The sequence below is a fragment of the Leptodactylus fuscus genome, chromosome 5, assembly GCF_031893055.1.
Source record: "Leptodactylus fuscus isolate aLepFus1 chromosome 5, aLepFus1.hap2, whole genome shotgun sequence".
Classification (NCBI taxonomy): Eukaryota; Metazoa; Chordata; class Amphibia; order Anura; family Leptodactylidae; genus Leptodactylus; species Leptodactylus fuscus.
This window is the reverse complement of record NC_134269.1, coordinates 35000794-35023478: the sequence shown is the minus strand read 5'-3', so window position 1 is coordinate 35023478 and position 22685 is coordinate 35000794. Positions and strand designations below refer to the sequence as shown.

General features: G+C 43.0%; 1 protein-coding gene across 1 annotated transcript in view; it reads left to right on the top strand.

Moving 5' to 3' along the window:
* The window catches only part of LOC142202649 (caspase-7-like), a 436926-nt gene that overhangs the window by 38286 nt on the left and 375955 nt on the right, over positions 1-22685 (top strand). The window lies entirely within an intron of this gene.

The window sequence follows — 22685 nt, the reverse complement described above, 5'->3', positions numbered from 1 at the left end:
GGAAATCTCATGTGTTTATTAAATCAAGATGTCCGCCACCTCCCTACCAAACATGTGTGTTCTCCGCTGAGTGACTGTGTAACAACAGGGGGACGGAAATTGAGGCCGGGCCATGGTAGAAGACTGTGACCATTTCGGGTATATAACCCCTCCACATGGGTGTCATGATTCATTCTGGCTATTAAGAGGTTAAGGTTTTGGAACTAGACGGTCACATGTATTGTTTATATGGAACGTGAGGACGGTTTCCTCCTGTGGATTCAGACATTAACCCTGTGAAAAGCGGCACTTAATTTTTAGGAGGGAACTCCTGGGCGGTATTTCATTGGTATATGGTCTGTAAGTATGTGTTTACTTAGGCTAAGGCCGCACGGGACGATAGTGCGGCGGGAACGCATTGTGGTTCTTCCTGCAGCATTTTGATCAGACTTTGTTACCATTTTACCTACAGGGAAGTTGCCGGCATTTCCATAGATATAATTGAAATGCTGCGATTTCCAAAACCACGCCGTTTTGGAAATCGCAGCGAGTCTGCGCTGCAGTTTTAAATGCAAAGTGGGCATGGGATTCGCAGTTACTGTATAATGCTGCAAGTTTTCCTACGCCTGATCTATATGGTACTGCAGCCAGGGCTTTTGCTGATACCACCTCTAGAGAGCCAGGTATCTCCTGCCTGGGTGTCACCTTGGCCTTGCAATTCTGGGTGCAAGGGCAACATCTGCATGGACTTCGTATGTTCTCCTTGGATTCATGTGGGTCGACCCCCCCCCCCCCCCCATGCCAAAAAAATAAAAAATCAAGACACTTGTGATGTTTTCGGAGTCTTCTGTCAAAATCTTTCTGGTCCCTCTGTATACAGCCATGTGTGGTCACATTCTTTGTCAAGGAGGACCTGGCTGAAGGAGAACATACAGATATTGGTGGGGCCAGGAAGATTTTTATTTTTTTTCCCCCCTAAAGCCATTCAGAATTTTTTTTTTTTAATATTAAATATATATTTAATTAGAATTAAATATATTTTTTATTTAAATAAATATATATTTTATTACAAATAAATTCTGTTCTGCTGCTCCCTTTTCCACATGCCTCTATTTAGTTGTAACCTGTTATTACATGGGAATATTTCCTATGAATGTGTCCTATGTACGTTCCTGACTCCTATGGCGATGTCACCAGCGAGTGCTGGATTTGTAGAGGTGACAGTCGGACTCCTTGTCTGTACCTGTTGTGTTTCACACATTCAGTCCTCCAGGTCTATTATGTGGCCCCTTCTTTGTCCTCACCTCTCCTAAGCCCCCTGGATCATGTTTATAGACATCATTTGTCATTGTCCCCTTGATGTAGTGACATGCCTTTGCAGTTGGCTTTAGTCTCAGCCGCACCCTGTCTTTTCAGCCATGATGAGAGCGTGAGTGGCGATTGAGAGGATTTCATTAAACCCAATTTTCCTGACCCCATCCGGCCTTGTCGGCTCTATTACCCATGTGAAAGCATACCCCTCTGCCGGTGACTGATCCTCACAAAGGCGCTGTTTGTTTGTTTGTGTGTATTTACATGTCTGAACAAGGAACACAGAAGTTTCTTAAGACCATTAGGCAGGAGGCATGAAGACGATACAATGCCAGGTGTCTTGATCTTTGACCCTTCATATGAACCTTTGAGATACTTTGACACCAAAAATCTCCCCTCTTCATGGATACTTGAGTATGTCATTCATTCACTACCACTGGGACATGAGAAAAGTTGATAACGTCATCTTGTCCCACCCAGTCTGTCTTACTACAAGTGGCTACAGGACCTCCAGACGTCATCTGATCCTTGGTAACCCAATATCCTGAGCTATACACATCAATGTTATGACTACCCTATAACTCAGTCATCACACATTGCGGGGGAAGCACAACGCTAAGTGTCAAAGTCTCACATGTCTTCCTTCCACTTCAGGTATCCTGTAATTATCCAGGTCTTGTGCCACGTTCTGATGGTCTTAAAGGTTTGGACCAGATTACGAAAGAATCTCCAAGACAGTGCCCCTCTTGTCCACGGGCCTTAACCCTTAGGAGTCTCAGACGGTTTTCATTTTTGTATTTTTATTTTTAGGTTTTTATTGAGTATATCAATAAGGGAGAAAGGCACAATCCGCCCAACATCCCCATGCAGGGGATATAAGACAAAAAAAGTGATGAAGAGATGATAAAATTCATATGTAACATATGAAAATACAACTATGAAGAGGGGTGCCGATATCGGCACATCTCCTAAAGCATAATGGGGGAAGCAGTTGGGGGTATATCTGATGACCCTTGGAGGGAACTGGGAGAGTGAGTGGGACTATAATACACAGTCCAGTCTTATTAATGTAACCACCTGTCAAAATCCAGAATAACCACCTATGGCAGAGTGGATCGCTGCGAGACCTGCAGGAAGAGAGGGGATGTTGTGATGATGTCACTGGGATGTTGAGCCATGCCGACTCCAGTGCCGTGGCCAGCTGCGCTAGGTTACGCAGTTGAAGAACCCGATCGTGGTGGTCCCACAGATTCTCGATTGGGTTCAAGTCCGGGGAATTTGCTGGCCAAGGGAGTACGGTAAACTCCTCCTGGTGCGCCTTGAACCACACACGTACACTACGAGCTTTATGACACGTCGCATTGTCCTGCTGGTAGATGCCATCATCCTGAGGAAAAACAAATAGCATGTAGGGGTGAACATGGTCCGCAAGGATAGATGCATACTTGTGTTGGTCCATCATGCCTTCCACAATGATGAGTGCACCCAGATGGCTGATGACACGCGCCTTCTGTGATTGGTTATTTAACGTTGACGTCAAAAGTAGGAGGCGGTCACATTAATATGCCTGGACTGTGTAGATGACTGAATGTCTGCCCTAAGAGGAACCCGTATTTATAGCCACCGTCTGGGCCAGCTGAGCTGCTCAGAAATATTTAGTGTGGGAGCGACATACTGTATCTCCCAGGTTTTTCTGATAATGCATTATTTTTTATTTTTTTATAATACAGAGACATCTACCAATCCATATAAAATTGGAGAAGGATTTTTGGGTGCCAGATGGAGTTGTATTGGAAAGGAATGGAATACATAGAATGTCTGCGACTACCTAACAGAAGGTCCTTAATGTAGACGTGACTGGTGGTGACCAGCGCTCACTTCCATGGGAACACAGTTATATGTCCAAAATACATTTCCTGGGGTGTGAATGACATAAAACCGGGTCTGAACACATTGCCTGTGCCTTACACTAGGTTCACAACTAGTTGGACAACTCCATCCCAGATTCCTCTTAAAATTGGCAGAGAGAAAAGTCCTACAAGGAGGGAGGCCTTCTCGTCCCTAAGCGGACTGGGTTTCCGTCTTTGGGTTTCCCCATCCGGACTCGGATGTAAAACTGAACACTAATGTAACGTAGCGATAGCTTGTAAATGGCAGATGCTTGAGTAACGCAGACTGGGTCAGGTCGCAGTAGTATTAGGTAACAGAATAAGCCGGCCACAGTGTATAGGTAACAAGGTGTGGCGGTGCATGAATATTGCCATATGAGATTCCTACCACATTTGTCCTGCAGTATGAAGGTAGAAGTGGTCGCCCTTGTAGGCACTTCTGGATACATCCTCGGTGTCCCTGAAAACGTTCCCGATCTTCAGTCTTCCTCCGCGGCGATGATGAAATCAGTAGATTGAAAACATTTTATTCCATGAATCTTTCCCCAGGGGTTGATCAGCCAAGTTCTTACAAACATCCAGGACTTGGAGGCCTGGACGAGTTGGGGGAGATCCCAGTTTACATTCCAGACGTGATCCAACAGTCATAGAAGAACATTAGAGCTTATTGTACAAAGGGGAAATGTACAAAACACTGACAAACAAGAACACAAGTGTTATGTCCGACCTTTAGGCTGAGGCCCCACGTTGCAGAAAAGCTGCTGTTTTTGTTGCAGATTTTACTGCAGTTTTTTTTACCCAAAGCCAGGAGTGCATTGACAGAAGGGAGAAGTATAAGAACTTCCTAGCTATATCCCATTCCTATTGTATCTACTGTTGGCTTTGGCTAAAAAAACCACTGCAGAATTTGCAACAAAAAGAGAAGCTGCACCACTGCCAGATTCTTCTGAATCGTTCCTTGAAGAACCATTCCCTACAATTCTTTTTCGAGCTATTCCTAAACAGAGAATTCAATGGTGAGATGTGAGACTTACAGTACCCTTTATTGTGCAGATCCTATACTGCTAGGAGTCCCTACTATCATAGATGACTATACTGCTAGGAGTCCCTACTATCATAGATAACTATACTGCCAGGAGTAGTTCCTACTATCATAGATGACTATACTGCTAGGAGTCCCTACTATCATAGATAACTATACTGTCAGGAGTCCCTACTATCATAGATGACTATACTGCTAGGAGTCCCTACTATCATAGATAACTATACTGCCAGGAGTCCCTACTATCATAGATGACTATACTGCTAGGAGTCCCTACTATCATAGATAACTATACTGCCAGGAGTCCCTACTATCATAGATGACTATACTGCTAGAAGTCCCTACTATCATAGATGACTATACTGCTAGGAGTCCCTACTATCATAGATGACTATACTGCTAGGAGTCCCTACTATCATAGATGACTATACTGCTAGGAGTCCCTACTATCATAGATAACTATACTGCCAGGAGTCCCTACTATCATAGATGACTATACTGCTAGGAGTCCCTACTATCATAGATAACTATACTGCCAGGAGTTCCTACTATCATAGATGACTATACTGCTAGGAGTCCCTACTATCATAGATGACTATACTGCTAGGAGTCCCTACTATCATAGATGACTATACTGCTAGGAGTCCCTACTATCATAGATAACTATACTGCCAGGAGTCCCTACTATCATAGATGACTATACTGCTAGGAGTCCCTACTATCATAGATAACTATACTGCCAGGAGTTCCTACTATCATAGATGACTATACTGCTAGGAGTCCCTACTATCATAGATGACTATACTGCTAGGAGTCCCTACTATCATAGATGACTATACTGCTAGGAGTCCCTACTATCATAGATAACTATACTGCCAGGAGTCCCTACTATCATAGATGACTATACTGCTAGGAGTCCCTACTATCATAGATAACTATACTGCCAGGAGTTCCTACTATCATAGATGACTATACTGCTAGGAGTCCCTACTATCATAGATAACTATACTGCTAGGAGTCCCTACTATCATAGATGACTATACTGCTAGGAGTCCCTACTATCATAGATGACTATACTGCTAGGAGTCCCTACTATCATAGATGACTATACTGCTAGGAGTCCCTACTATCATAGATGACTATACTTCCAGGAGTCCCTACTATCATAGATGACTATACTGCTAGGAGTCCCTACTATCATAGATGACTATACTACCCCATCAGGAACTTGCATAGATTTCCTATGTACCTTCTGCCAGTATTCTGGTGTGAGTTATATTAGATTTGTTAGGCCGAGGCCTCTGTGTCCTGCTCTGCCGACTTTGGCAAGCGAGGCGGAGAATAAGGAATGTGGCACGTCTTTGGTGCAGGAAAGGGCCGTGCGCCACACACACCATATTATCACCCATCTACGCCAGAAAACTTTAATAGCACTTCAAGGGATCATGTAGGAATATTGTCGGTGTGTCCAATCCCGCCTCACTCACAACCATGTCTTCAGACAGTCAGTGATTCTGACTAGTGCGAAAATGGAGTCACATCTTACTTAAAGGCACAGCATACTCTTATGGCCTCCTGTTGGACAGACATGGTACTACAACCAGTTAGTGATGATAAAATTGGCCAGTTTGTAGGAGACTATGAATTGTAGGATTTCATTGAGGTCTGTATGTGGAACCTTGTGTATATATATATATATATATATATATATATATATATATATATATATATATATATATATATATATATATTATATATGCCTATGATGTTTGTTTATATGCATCATATGGGAGCTCAATTGTTCACAAGGACAGAGACTGCCTGTGTGAGCCTCAATGGACATTGCCAGACATGGTGAAGCCTATATCACCACCTGGAGGTGACCCTGAGGTACTGCAGCGGTCACTTTTGAGGTATACATGTGGACAGAAATCTACACCAGCGGTGAGGTGTTGAGATTTTCCTCCTCATGGTCAGGGATTGACTCACAGACTGACCCCTAATAGTAACAGTAACAGCTCAGCTATATGTACAGGACATCCTGCAACCCCTTGTGCTACCTCTCATGGAAGGGCTTCCAGCTGGCACATTTCAGCAGGATAATGCTTGCCCAGGTTTCCAGGAATTCCAGGAACATTCTAAAACTTTGTTGGCCTTCCCATTCACCAGATTTATTGCGTATTGTACATTTATGGGACCAACTGGGATGGCAATGTCAGCAACCTACAAGTGTGCAGGTTCTACAAGCCCAGTTACATCATCTGCGGGCAATTGTGCCACAGGATAGCATACAGAACCTGTATACCTGAATACCTAACTGTATCTTATCTTATATCCAGGCTAGATGAGGCCCAACAGGGTACTAGAGCCTCCTATCAGAAAAGGTTTCCCCAATAAACTTCTCCTCTGTCTAATATTTTAATCACTTACATCATTACATTCACACTGAGAAAAGAGAAGGATCAGAACCAATACACTGTATATAGCATAAGGTACATTATTATTATGGAGTTTTAGAGGACCAGTATTTCCATGGTGCTGTACATTATTGTATTGATTCCATTATACGGTACATTATTATATTATTTCTATGGTGCTGTACATTATTATATTATTTCCATACTGCTGTACATTATTATATTAATTCCATGGCGCTGTACATTATTATGTTAATTCCATGGTGCTGTACATTATTATATTAATTCCATGTCGCTGTACATTATTATATTAATTCCATGTCGCTGTACATTATTATATTAATCCCATGGTGCTGTACATTATTATGTTAATTCCATGGTGCTGTACATTATTATATTATTTCAATGGTGCTGTACATTATTATGTTAATTCCATGGTGCTGTACATTATTATATTATTTCCATGGTGCTGTACATTATTATATTAATTATATGGTGCTGTACATTATTATATTATTTCTATGGTGCTGTACATTATTATATTATTTCCATACTGCTGTACATTATTATATTAATTCCATGGCGCTGTACATTATTATATTATTTCCATGGTGCTGTACATTATTATATTAATTCCATGGGGCTGCACATTATTATGTTAATTCCATGGTGCTGTACATTATTATATTATTTCCATGGTGCTGTACATTATTATATTAATTATATGGTGCTGTACATTATTATATTATTTCCATACTGCTGTACATTATTATATTATTTCCATGGTGCTGTACATTATTATATTAATTCCATGGGGCTGCACATTATTATGTTAATTCCATGGTGCTGTACATTATTATATTATTTCAATGGTGCTGTACATTATTATGTTAATTCCATGGTGCTGTACATTATTATATTATTTCAATGGTGCTGTACATTATTATGTTAATTCCATGGTGCTGTACATTATTATATTATTTCAATGGTGCTGTACATTATTATGTTAATTCCATGGTGCTGTACATTATTATATTAATTCCATGGTGCTGTACATTATTATATTAATTCCATTATACGGTACATTATTATATTAATTCCATTATACGGTACATTATTATATTATTTCTATGGTGTTGCACATTAGTACATTATTTCCATGGTGCTGTACATTAGTACATTATTTCCATGGTGCTGTACATTATTATGTTAATTCCATGGTGCTGTACATTATTATATTAATTCCATGGTGCTGTACATTATTATATTAATTCCATTATACGGTACATTATTATATTAATTCCATTATACGGTACATTATTATATTATTTCTATGGTGTTGCACATTAGTACATTATTTCCATGGTGCTGTACATTAGTACATTATTTCCATGGTGCTGTACATTATTATGTTAATTCCATGGTGCTGTACATTATTATATTAATTCCATGGTGCTGTACATTATTATATTAATTCCATTATACGGTACATTATTATATTAATTCCATTATACGGTACATTATTATATTATTTCTATGGTGTTGCACATTAGTACATTATTTCCATGGTGCTGTACATTATTATATTAATTCCATGGGGCTGCACATTATTATGTTAATTCCATGGTGCTGTACATTATTATATTATTTCAATGGTGCTGTACATTATTATGTTAATTCCATGGTGCTGTACATTATTATATTATTTCAATGGTGCTGTACATTATTATGTTAATTCCATGGTGCTGTATGCTATTATATTCATTCCATGGTGTTGCACATTAGTATATTATTTCCATGGTGCTGTACATTAGTATGTTAATTCCATGGTGCTGTACATTATTATATTAATTCCATGGTGCTGTACATTATTATATTAATTCCATTATATGGTACATTATTATATTAATTCCATTATACGGTACATTATTATATTATTTCTATGGTGTTGCACATTAGTACATTATTTCCATGGTGCTGTACATTATTATGTTAATTCCATGTTGCTGTACATTATTATATTATTTCAATGGTGCTGTACATTATTATGTTAATTCCATGGTGCTGTACATTATTATATTATTTCAATGGTGCTGTACATTATTATGTTAATTCCATGGTGCTGTATGCTATTATATTCATTCCATGGTGTTGCACATTAGTATATTATTTCCATGGTGCTGTACATTATTATATTAATTCCATGGTGCTATACATTTGAGGGTTTACACACAATACACAACATACACAAGTACAATAATAACAGTGACCAACAAGGGCTTACAATCTATAAGGGAAGAGGGATAGAGACAGAAGGTGAGGGGAGATGCTGTTCAGATGGCGGTGTGGTTATAGTAGGAGGTTGTAGGCCTTCCTTCTTGAAGCCTGTGATTGTGGCGGACAGGCGGATGTGTCGTGGTAGTGAGTTCTAGAGAATCGGGGAGAAGTATGGAGGTGTTTATTTGAAGGGCAGATAAGAGCAGAGTGGAGTAAGGAGACTTGGGAGGATCAGAGGTTACGTGTGGGCAGGTAGTTGGATATTAGGTCAGAGATGTATGGAGGGGACAGGCAGGGGAGTAACTAGCACTAAGACTGGGCCTCACAGCAAACTTTTGACTTGAGGCCTCCCACGGAATGGTGCCCCCTTTCCTAGCCCCCACACAGTATAACGCCTCATTTGCACACACTATAATATCCCAAAATGGCCTCCAAACAGTATAATGTCCCATAGCGGCCTCTCCACACAGCATACTGTCCCATGGCAGCTTTTGCACACAGTATACTGTCCCATAACTACCCTTCCACATGGTATTATGTCCCACAGTGGCCCCTGCACACAATAGTATGTCCCACAGTGGCCCCTGAACACAGTATTATGCACCCATAACCTATTATTATACTCTGGGGTCATTTCAGACTCCAGAGTATAATGATCGGTGGCCCAGGGGAGGTGAGGGAGTATAACAACCAGTGTTACTCACCTCTCCTTCGCCCGGTGTACTCCCTGCTGCTTTTGGCTCTCTTCAACGTCAGTGGCGTTGCGATGCATAATGATGTCAGCCTGGCCCAAGTCATGTTTGGGACATGCCCAAAGAGGCCCGAAGACTGCTGGGAGTACGCTGGAGCTCAGGAGAGGGAAGATTGGTTATGATGTTTTCTGATGTCCCCTGGGCCTCTGATCATTATACTCTGAGCCCTATTTAAATCCACCATAATAGTCAATGACTCCGTTCATGTCCACTATCTTTGATCCCAGCACAGATGTAACAGCGTCACTGTTGTGTATCCTCTTAGAGAATGTCCCATTGGGGAGAGGGAATAGTCAGGTCCCCTGGAGGCCCCCTCTGTCCTGCACCAGCCTGGGAGGTGAGCTGGAGACAGTGATTGAGTCTATTGGCCACCATTGACCACTCATTGCTACCTCTACCCTTAGCCTCCAGGTTGCCGAAAATACAGCTGCATAGAACTACATAGAAATATAACTTTGCTGGCATCTTATCTCAACATGCTTGACCCTTTTTTTCCCCAACATCTGTAATATGGTTCGGACCCCCATATATTCACTAGATGTTCATCCAGAACTCTGCAAGTTCAGCCATCATTCATCTAATGTGTATGGCCACTGGAATAGTTGACTGTTCCATCCAGTTTGACCCCTAGTTTTCCATGTTGTTATTGACGTGCCCACTAGATGGCACCAGCATCTATAGGATTGGCTATGGGCGCCGTTCTCATTGAATGTGAGGAAGTTTCTCATTCCATGTTGTGTGAAATGTTTCCAGATGTTCGTCATTGCTCATCCATAAATTATACAAATCATCGGGAGAGATGAGCATTTTCCATGCAGTTACTGCATTCCTGTACAGTCATGTACTGATACGTATGGACGGCGGCGATGTCACTGACTGTAACCTTTGCATTTCTGGTTTAGCGGCTTGTCATCAGTGGCCGCTATCACTGCTGCCAGGAAAAGTGGCTGCTTCTGTGCCAGATTAGCCCTACGGCTGCCAAACATGAGACATGTTCCTTTTGCCGCACATCTGTGGAAACTATTCAAGAAAATAAGAATAATCCTCAGGAAAGTTAGTAGCTTCAAGTACAATAGCAGGTGAAGCGTCTGTGGTCCCTTGTGAGGTGCTTTTTCCTTTAGGGCCCCACCTGCCCAGCAAATGACTATTGGGGGGGCATCATTGTGAAAATCAAAATAAGTCCCCAAATACTTGAACAGAAGGGCTCAATACTTGTATGTGCCATTACTGCAGGGCCAGTGTTATGATAGAATCTCTGGAGCAATGGAACTAGCTGTTTCAGTACGGTACTATATAGAGTATTGTATGTACACAGTACTTATACAGTACTAAGAGAGAGATCCAGGACACCCAAATACCTTCACCAGTGCCAGCCGCGAAGCCAGATGGATTTGTGCTGCAACTGAAACACTGCCCAACCCGAAGTCAAACTAGGACCCGCAATAAACTTACAAGGCAGATCGGAAAGTCCAGGTCAAAAGTCAGTACGAGAGGTAACATCCGAGATAAAATCAGAAGACAGAGAAGGACGACCAACAATGGGAAAACACCGCGCTTACGTGTGTTGATGTAACCGAAATAAAGTTGGGTGTGCTTTCCAACATTTTCGGAGTAAGCGCGGTGTTTTCCCATTGTTGGTTGTCCTTCTCTGCATTACCATCCCATGTGGGTGTTGGGGATCCCTACTGCTCTAATCTCTCCGGTATCCAATACTTCCTGCGTTGTCATATACTCCTAAGGACCATTGGAATTGACAACAGATGGTTGCACGGTGCAGCACTTTGGTTTACAAAATCAGAAGACAAGCCCATTTCCAGGAACAATCCTAAGGTCAATATAGATCAGTCCAGCACAAACAATTAGCATATAGAAGCCAGACTGGGTGCAAACAAATAGCTGGCACCTGGCCAAGGAGGAAGAGGGTTTAAATAGTTCTCCTCCACTGATGATCGGAGAACCCTGATAACTGCAGATGCTTCGCAGGTCAGCCCAGTAACCTTACATCAACAGCAGCTAAACTGAGATTCCTGAAATACCCTGGAGCCCCTCTCTTCACTGACCCCATTGCAGCTGCCTAGGTAGAATAAACTCTAATGCAATACTACAGTATCTAAGAAATAGGATCTCACTGACACATGGACCTAGACCTTGCCCTTTTAAAAGAACTGGCCTGCAGAGATTTCCCCTGAAATCTTTTTCATCTTTTCCATTGAAATAAATGATATTATTGCCAAAAGCGTAGGAAACATCTTCCATAAAATAGACCATATCTCCGCAGCCTGCCACCACAGCTAGAGACCTGGCCTGTATACAGCTGCATATATAATACATATAATACATCTCCTATTGTCCTGAAGAAGCAGATTCGATTATTACCAGTATGTATGAGGTTAATACCTTTCTTTACAGAACAGACCCTAATAACATATTACAGTATCTGGCTAAAGGACCTCTCTGACGCATCACCCTAAACTCTTGCTGCAAAAATCAGATTTCATCTTTTCCACTGAAATAAAGGATAGTATATAATTAGCAAAAAAGCATCTTACGTGTTTTCCTAAGAATACTAAGATCATATCTCAGGGGACTGAACAGAGGCGTAACATAATGCTTCTGGGCCCAATGCAAAATCTGTTCCAAGCCTCCTCCCCAACTATAATGCATGGTGCTAATAATGTAAAGTATAATATATACTGGTGCAATGTATCATACTGGTCTCTTCATATTGGGAAGAGACACCTTATAGGTCCCCTAAGTCTTCTGGGCCCAGATGCAACCACATGGTCTGAACCCACTCAAGTTACACCCCTGGGTCCATACCTATAACAATTGCAGAGGTAGCAATTATAAGTGGGTCCTGGAGGGGGCCCAGTGGCCTCTTACGACACATGAAGACACCAGTATTATAGATAGTACATTGTAAGTTGGGGCCCTGTTACACATTTTGCATTAGGGGTTTTGCCTCTGTCTTCTATTGACCTGAATAAGGGCTAGTTCACACGTGAGTATAAGAGGAGGTTTTTGACAGCGGATTTCGCGTCCAAAACCTCCCCTTATAATGGTGGTCTATGGAGATCGCCGGGCTTCTGTTCTCCGCTAGCGGCGAGCTGCTGCTAGCGGAGAAAAGAAAGGACATGTCCTTTCTTCAGGCGGAAGCCCTAAGAGTTGTATACAAGTGGGACACCTAGTGGTGGCAAAAAGCAAATGAGATTTTTGCCAGTATGAATAAGGTAGATGCAAAAAGTGGAGTCTGCCAACTTTTACTTCTGTTGTCCGGTTATTAAACCTGGTCCAAAATGCCTCAAAAACTAAGAGCTATGCAATGTAGATGTTTTAACAGGAGCCAAAACTTATTACTGTAAAGCAGTATCAATGAAGCAATGCAAGGAAAACAATCTTTATATGGACATGCAAATCAGCATGCAAGTGCATCGGGGGCGGAGCCTGGTTTACCAGATCTGTCTACAGACTGGCGGGATGCAGAGGCTGAAAAGGGACTGAAGGGGAGACATTGGGCACCAATTCCAGAGGAGACCTAGAGCACTTGCAACTGTCTGTAGGCAGATGTGTAAATCAGGACCCGCCCTCTGTGCACTTGCCGGCTGCATTGCTTCATCGGTTTGTGACCACAAAGGTATGTTTCTGCTCCTATTAAAGCCCCCTGCGTGGAATTATTATTGGTTTAGGAGGCATTTTGGACCTAAAAGGCTCCCTTTATATATATATATATATATATATATATATATATATATATATATATATATATATATGTGATTGTGGCACTGGCCTCATCTCTGTACTATACTATATACAGCATATTTGTACCTTCTGTGCCAAGTACTGATCCTCTCCCAAGTCAGGCTCTGAAGTGTCTCCTGGAGCATCCAGTGAAATCCATTGGGATACCCCATTTTGCCACCCAAGGGTCTGGCGTTTATTTCCACCACCCTTGGGCAAATTCTCCATTCCCTTTCAAACAACACAACAAAGGGAGTTCTTTTGACCCTCGGAGCAAAGGTGAAGTAACCTCCTTCTAAGGGCCCTACAACAACACATGGATTGTGTCTATGTCAGATATACCCTTGGGAGACAGTAGCTAAAGCAAACCATTGTCCAGAGCAGGGTCATGTTCAGGGATGAGTGGTCTGCCATAATTATATTCAGCTGAAGGATCCCTTTAAGTAGGGCTAAAATTTCCTTCTGTAAGAATCTGAGTTATCACCACTCTCATCATCCCTCCTGTCTGTCAAGTGTAGGAATTCATTGTAATAATAACGCCTCCGGGAATGACATCACCCAGCCGGTCGGAAAGTCAGGAGACATAATAATGATGGACTCTTACTCCGCAGTCTGTCAGCAGGTCAGGGTCCCGCGGTGCTTGGGACAGAGACATGATCCCATACCTCTAGGATAGAGCCCTGCACATGTGTGCTACATGGGGTAGAGGTGTGATCAGATACCTCGAGGATAAAGTACATGTATACTACATGGGACAGAGAAGTGATCAGATACCTCTAGGATAGAGCCCTGCACATGTGTGCTACATGGGACAGAGAAGTGATCGGATACCTCTAGGATAAGAGACATGTGTACTACATGGGACAGAGAAGTGATCAGATACCTCTAGGATAGAGCCCTGCACATGTGTGCTACATGGGACAGAGAAGTGATCGGATACCTCTAGGATAAGAGACATGTGTACTACATGGGGCAGAGAAGTGATCAGATACCTCTAGGATAGAGCCCTGCACATGTGTGCTACATGGGACAGAGAAGTGATCGGATACCTCTAGGATAAGAGACATGTGTACTACATGGGGCAGAGAAGTGATCAGATACCTCTAGAATAAGAGACGTGTGTACTACACGGGGTAGAGAAGTGATCGGATACCTCTAGGATAAGAGACGTGCGTACTACATGGGACAGAGAAGTGATCGGATACCTCTAGGATAAGAGACATGTGTACTACATGGGGCAGAGAAGTGATCGGATACCTCTGGGATAAGAGACCTGTGTACTACCTGGGACAGAGATGTGATCGGATACCTCTAGGATAAGAGACATGTGTACTACATGGGGAAGAGAAGTGATCGGATACCTCTAGGATAAGAGAAGTGTGTACTACATGGGGAAGAGAAGTGATCGGATACCTCTAGGATAAGAGACGTGTACTACCTGGGACAGAGATGTGATCGGATACCTCTAGGATAAGAGAAGTGTGTACTACATGGGGTAGAGAAGTGATCGGATACCTCTAGGATAAGAGACGTGTACTACCTGGGACAGAGATGTGATCGGATACCTCTAGGATAAGAGACATGTGTACTACATGGGGAAGAGAAGTGATCGGATACCTCTGGGATAAGAGACATGTGTACTACATGGGGAAGAGAAGTGATCGGATACCTCTAGGATAAGAGACATGTGTACTACCTGGGACAGAGATGTGATCGGATACCTCTAGGATAAGAGACATGTGTACTACATGGGGAAGAGAAGTGATCGGATACCTCTAGGATAAGAGAAGTGTGTACTACATGGGGTAGAGAAGTGATCGGATACCTCTAGGATAAGAGACATGTATACTACATGGGGAAGAGAAGTGATCGGATACCTCTAGGATAAGAGACATGTGTACTACATGGGACAGAGAAGTGATCGGATACCTCTAGGATAAGATAAGTGTGTACTACATGGGGAAGAGAAGTGATCGGATACCTCTAGGATAAGAGACATGTATACTACATGGGGAAGAGAAGTGATCGGATACCTCTAGGATAAGAGACATGTGTACTACATGGGACAGAGAAGTGATAGGATACCTCTAGGATAAGAGACGTGTGTACTACATGTGGTAGAGAAGTGATCGGATACCTCTAGGATAAGAGAAGTGTGTACTACATGGGGTAGAGAAGTGATCGGATACCTCTAGGATAAGAGAAGTGTGTACTACATGGGGTAGAGAAGTGATCGGATACCTCTAGGATAAGAGAAGTGTGTACTACATGGGACAGAGAAGTGATCGGACACCTCTAGGATAAGAGAAGTGTGTACTACATGGGGTAGAGAAGTGATCGGATACCTCTAGGATAAGAGACATGTGTACTACATGGGACAGAGAAGTGATCGAATACCTCTAGGATAAGAGACGTGTGTACTACATGGGACAGAGAAGTGATCGGATACCTCTAGGATAAGAGAAGTGTGTACTACATGGGGAAGAGAAGTGATCGGATACCTCTAGGATAAGAGAAGTGTGTACTACATGGGACAGAGAAGTGATCGGATACCTCTAGGATAAGAGACATGTGTACTACATGGGGAAGAGAAGTGATCGGATACCTCTAGGATAAGAGAAGTGTGTACTACATGGGGTAGAGAAGTGATCGGATACCTCTAGGATAAGAGACATGTGTACTACATGGGACAGAGAAGTGATCGGATACCTCTAGGATAAGATAAGTGTGTACTACATGGGGAAGAGAAGTGATCGGATACCTCTAGGATAAGAGACATGTGTACTACATGGGACAGAGAAGTGATAGGATACCTCTAGGATAAGAGACGTGTGTACTACATGGGGCAGAGAAGTGATCGGATACCTCTAGGATAAGAGACGTGTGTACTACATGGGACAGAGAAGTGATCGAATACCTCTAGGATAAGAGACGTGTGTACTACATGGGACAGAGAAGTGATCGGATACCTCTAGGATAAGAGACGTGTGTACTACATGGGACAGAGAAGTGATCGGATACCTCTAGGATAAGAGAAGTGTGTACTACATGGGACAGAGAAGTGATCGGATACCTCTAGGATATGAGACCTGTGTGCTACATGGGACAGAGAAGTGATCGGATACCTCTAGGATATGAGACCTGTGTGCTACATGGGACAGAGAAGTGATCGGATACCTCTAGGATATGAGACATGTGTACTACATGGGGCAGAGAAGTGATCGGATACCTCTAGGATATGAGACATGTGTACTACATGGGACAGAGAAGTGATCGGATACCTCTAGGATAAGAGAAGTGTGTACTACATGGGGCAGAGAAGTGATCGGATACCTCTAGGATAAGAGAAGTGTGTACTACATGGGACAGAGAAGTGATCGGATACCTCTAGGATAAGAGACATGTGTACTACATGGGACAGAGAAGTGATCTGATACCTCTAGGATAAGAGAAGTGTGTACTACATGGGACAGAGAAGTGATCGGACACCTCTAGGATAAGAGAAGTGTGTACTACATGGGGAAGAGAAGTGATCGGATACCTCTAGGATAAGAGAAGTGTGTACTACATGGGGTAGAGAAGTGATCGGATACCTCTAGGATAAGAGAAGTGTGTACTACATGGGACAGAGAAGTGATCGGATACCTCTAGGATAAGAGACATGTGTACTACATGGGGTAGAGAAGTGATCGGATACCTCTAGGATAAGAGAAGTGTGTACTACATGGGGTAGAGAAGTGATCGGATACCTCTAGGATAAGAGAAGTGTGTACTACATGGGGAAGAGAAGTGATCGGATACCTCTAGGATAAGAGAAGTGTGTACTACATGGGGTAGAGAAGTGATCAGATACCTCTAGGATAAGAGACATGTATACTACATGGGGAAGAGAAGTGATCGGATACCTCTAGGATAAGAGAAGTGTGTACTACATGGGGTAGAGAAGTGATCGGATACCTCTAGGATAAGAGAAGTGTGTACTACATGGGACAGAGAAGTGATCGGATACCTCTAGGATAAGAGAAGTGTGTACTACATGGGGAAGAGAAGTGATCGGATACCTCTAGGATAAGAGAAGTGTGTACTACATGGGACAGAGAAGTGATCGAATACCTCTAGGATAAGAGACGTGTGTACTACATGGGAGAGAGAAGTGATCGGATACCTCTAGGATAAGAGACGTGTGTACTACATGGGGTAGAGAAGTGATCGGATACCTCTAGGATAAGAGAAGTGTGTACTACATGGGGAAGAGAAGTGATCGGATACCTCTAGGATAAGAGAAGTGTGTACTACATGGGGTAGAGAAGTGATCGGATACCTCTAGGATAAGAGACATGTATACTACATGGGGAAGAGAAGTGATCGGATACCTCTAGGATAAGAGAAGTGTGTACTACATGGGGAAGAGAAGTGATCGGATACCTCTAGGATAAGAGAAGTGTGTACTACATGGGACAGAGAAGTGATCGGATACCTCTAGGATAAGAGAAGTGTGTACTACATGGGACAGAGAAGTGATCGAATACCTCTAGGATAAGAGACGTGTGTACTACATGGGACAGAGAAGTGATCGGATACCTCTAGGATAAGAGACGTGTGTACTACATGGGACAGAGAAGTGATCGGATACCTCTAGGATAAGAGAAGTGTGTACTACATGGGGTAGAGAAGTGATCGGATACCTCTAGGATAAGAGAAGTGTGTACTACATGGGACAGAGAAGTGATCGAATACCTCTAGGATAAGAGACGTGTGTACTACATGGGACAGAGAAGTGATCGGATACCTCTAGGATAAGAGACGTGTGTACTACATGGGACAGAGAAGTGATCGGATACCTCTAGGATAAGAGAAGTGTGTACTACATGGGACAGAGAAGTGATCGAATACCTCTAGGATAAGAGAAGTGTGTACTACATGGGGAAGAGAAGTGATCGGATACCTCTAGGATAAGAGAAGTGTGTACTACATGGGACAGAGAAGTGATCGGATACCTCTAGGATAAGAGAAGTGTGTACTACATGGGGTAGAGAAGTGATCGGATACCTCTAGGATAAGAGACGTGTACTACCTGGGACAGAGAAGTGATAGGATACCTCTAGGATAAGAGACATGTGTACTACATGGGGTAGAGAAGTGATCGGATACCTCTAGGATAAGAGAAGTGTGTACTACATGGGACAGAGAAGTGATCGGATACCTCTAGGATAAGAGAAGTGTGTACTACATGGGGAAGAGAAGTGATCGGATACCTCTAGGATAAGAGAAGTGTGTACTACATGGGGTAGAGAAGTGATCGGATACCTCTAGGATAAGAGAAGTGTGTACTACATGGGGAAGAGAAGTGATCGGATACCTCTAGGATAAGAGACATGTGTACTACATGGGACAGAGAAGTGATCGGACACCTCTAGGATAAGAGAAGTGTGTACTACATGGGGAAGAGAAGTGATCGGATACCTCTAGGATAAGAGACATGTGTACTACATGGGACAGAGAAGTGATCGGATACCTCTAGGATAAGAGAAGTGTGTACTACATGGGGTAGAGAAGTGATCGGATACCTCTAGGATAAGAGAAGTGTGTACTACATGGGACAGAGAAGTGATCGGATACCTCTAGGATAAGAGAAGTGTGTACTACATGGGGTAGAGAAGTGATCGGATACCTCTAGGATAAGAGAAGTGTGTACTACATGGGACAGAGAAGTGATCGGATACCTCTAGGATAAGAGAAGTGTGTACTCACCTCCAGCTGTGGGGATGAGTCACTGAGTAAGCGAAGGAGTATACATAGCAACTACTCGGTGCTGGAATGTGTCCCTGTCACCCGGCACGACTATGTCGAGGAGCCCAGGGGACCTCTGGAGAGATGAGGGGAGGCAGCTGTTACAGAACATGTCTAAAATCTGTTTATCTTCATTTATCCTGAGAGCTTCTTCACTTCCGGCTTTTTATTGCCAAATTTCCAGAGACTATCATCCATTCCATGACATCCATAATCTCTTTCCATGCAGACATGTGGAAGCTGTGTATAAGAGGCGTCAGCATGGAGGAGTGGTCCTGTCACTGTAATGTTAGAACATCTTATATGGACGATATAACGTGAGACCTACTGTATATATAGACAGCCTGGATGGACTAGAGGATCCTCTGGTGGGCACAACCTCTGAGACCAGAATGGGCCCCAAAGCTCCAGCAGACGATAACCCTTTATCTGGAGACCACTCTGCTTCTTATAGAGATTTCTCCTTCCTTACCTTTCTTATTGACTTTAGATATTCCAAGAAGCTTTAAAATGGGATTTCTCAAGTCAAGAGGAAAGGTACAGAAGGAAATATCCATGCTCCTTCGTTCTTAAGTGAGCATCTGAAGATTTTGCAGCACTAGGACCAAGCAGCTGACATGACTAAGGCGTTGGCAGAGGAGCTTGTGTACCCACATGGGTTGACCCAGCTCTACCCCTGGCAGCGTCCACTGCAGTTGCACAATACGGTGGGAATGTCAGCAATAAATTCCAACAATCTTGAACATTTGAGTGAGACTTTTCCAAAATGGATTTTCTTCTACGTCTTGTGACAAAACTGTTTGTGATGTTGATGGATCCTGCAATATCTAATAATGACATTGACTTGGGTATATTATGTTTGCAGACACGTGTACAATGATTGGTATGTTATCTTGGCTTACCGACATATCCAAAGTGAAGCTGGTTCTCCTGGATGGAACCTTAGAGATGCTACACAATACAGTCACTACAGGTCAATGGTCAATGGAACGTCCAGAGGCTTCAACACCGACATGTAAACCTCACACTCATCTGCTTACACACCCACCCCACTATATAGTAACCCCAGGTAGACCGAGCAGTTTTAGTAGGGGAGCTGAATTTTCCTAGTTTATATGATGCCTCTGCCCGACCAGTTCCCCAAAACCCAGGACTTAGGATGTATTCTGTACCAGACCAACCAGTTATGACATAACACCATGGACTTACCATGGCACAGACATGAGTGGACAATTCTTCTCATCTTATTCCCATCAACCACCACAATGGTAATCCTACAAATGGCACCACACTAACCATACCTACATCTTATTCCAGACATGTTCCCTTTAGGTTATCGGACAGTTAATAAAAATGACTTTCAATATTCAATAAAGATATGAAAAACTGTGTAATATCTTACTTCTGTGCTGAGCTATGGTCACATGAAGTTAAAGGAAGTCCAGGACTCAGCATATCAACCAGATAGATAGGCTACGATCACCGGTATCAGATAGGCTACGATCACCGGTATCATACCGTGTTTTTCTCTTGCGAATCGCCGCCCCTATTGCTGAGATATCAATATACACATGAGCTCTTTGGAGCAACGAGGGTGTTGCCATTGCTCCAAAGAGGTAAGCGGCAACGCCCTCGTTGCTCCAAATAGCTCGTTTGCATGTTGACAAAGGCAGCGATATCTCGGCAACGGAGGCACCCATTCACAAGGGGAAAACACAGTTTAATTCAGGTGACCCTAAGCTATCCGGGTTGGTATTGTGTGTCTGGTGATAGACTCCCTTTACAGGCCTAAAACCTGAAGCTGTACTACTTAAAGATTTTGAGGCCATGTCCTCTCCTCTTCTGGTCAGGTGTGGTGCTGCCATGGAGACAATTGACCAAAAAACATATCCCATACCTCTACTCATTTGTATACTAGGTGTCCTCTGACTCCTTACCTTACCAAATGTTACAGACAGAGGCTTCTGAGCCCCAAAGTAAAAATTTGTAATGGGGCCCCTACTTACCTTGTGTCATTTAGAATAATGATATATTTTATGAAGTACAGAGACCTTGGGGGGCCCCTCGGGGTCCAGTTGTATCTGCTACGTCTGCACTCCTATAGCTATGTCCCTGCTTACAGATCTGGTTGTATTGGATCAGTCAGAACGACATACCCTCCATAGCTGTCCTAGCTCTGTTATGGAATTGGATTTAATGGAATTGACAACCAATACTGAAGACATATCATATTGACATGTAGGGTATGTTGGCATTATTTTTGTAACCGGCCACCAGCACCACTTCTCCTAAGAGTTAACCTGTATAACCGGAGGTCATGGCCGCTGTCCCCATAGACTTCATCCTGTCGTGCCTTTGTTAAAGGTGAGATGTTTCCATAAATGGTCTCTAACATCCCGCCATCCTGTAATCCCTTCCATACATGTCCCTTCATGTGGTTCCTTACATCATGGTGCTGAAGCGGCATTTTCTCCACTGGTGATCAGTTCCAACCCGGCCCTAAGGTCTTTGTCCCATTTGCACCCCCGTCCTTTCTTGTCTTATCGCCTTCAGACATTACAGTGAATTACACGGTACTAGAAAACACAGATGAGCGCCAGATACATTTATAAGACCGCAGGAATGTCGCAACTAATAATAGTGAGGGATCATTTACAGCACTTTATTAACCCTATGTTATACTGGAGACATCTCTCTATACTGGTTGTGTCATAGTGTAATTACGGTACATGTAGGCCTGTATGACACATCTAGGACTGTTATAGAAGCTATTACGTGCTCCCCTCTCTCCGCCGGCGAGTCCTTTGTATAGAGTTATTATTAAAGCGGGCAGATTCCCATCGCACGGATCTCACGTACACAACGCACATGTGGTTCTTATAAATGACTGGTGCAATATGATAGGATGCCAGGCGTATGTACGCTCAGTATAGCAGGGAAACCTCTCGTTCCTATATTCCAAGCCGTACGATCCGCTGCAGAAGCTACTGCTCCTGGCACAAGATCTTGATAACTACATCCAGTATGGATGAGCCAAGAGAAGCCTGGAGGGCGGCAGTAAACAATGTCAACTTGTCCTCTGGAAGGGGTCCTGGCAGTGCTCGCTTCTGGCAATGTAATGTAATAATAAGCCATTTCTTAGAATTTAGGATTGTGCTGGTTTTCTGTTATTCCTTCTAGAAATTTATGAAGAAAATTGACAAGTGGGTGTTACTCATTGGGGGCGTGTCTATGCACACTAAGACACTGTCCAATCAGGGATGACAATATCAATACCCGTTTTCAATTTATACATATATTTCTAGGAGGACTAGAGAGGAACGGCACCCTGTAGAGTAAGACCCCGTTCACATGTGGAGTGGATTGGCGGATTTTGGCACTGAGAGTGACGTGGGGAGCCAAAATGCGCCTGCCACGACTGTCATGGCTTCCGACAGTCGCAGCTTCCCCCTCCGGAATAGGCTCAAATGAAGGGGCTGACTCCGGAGGG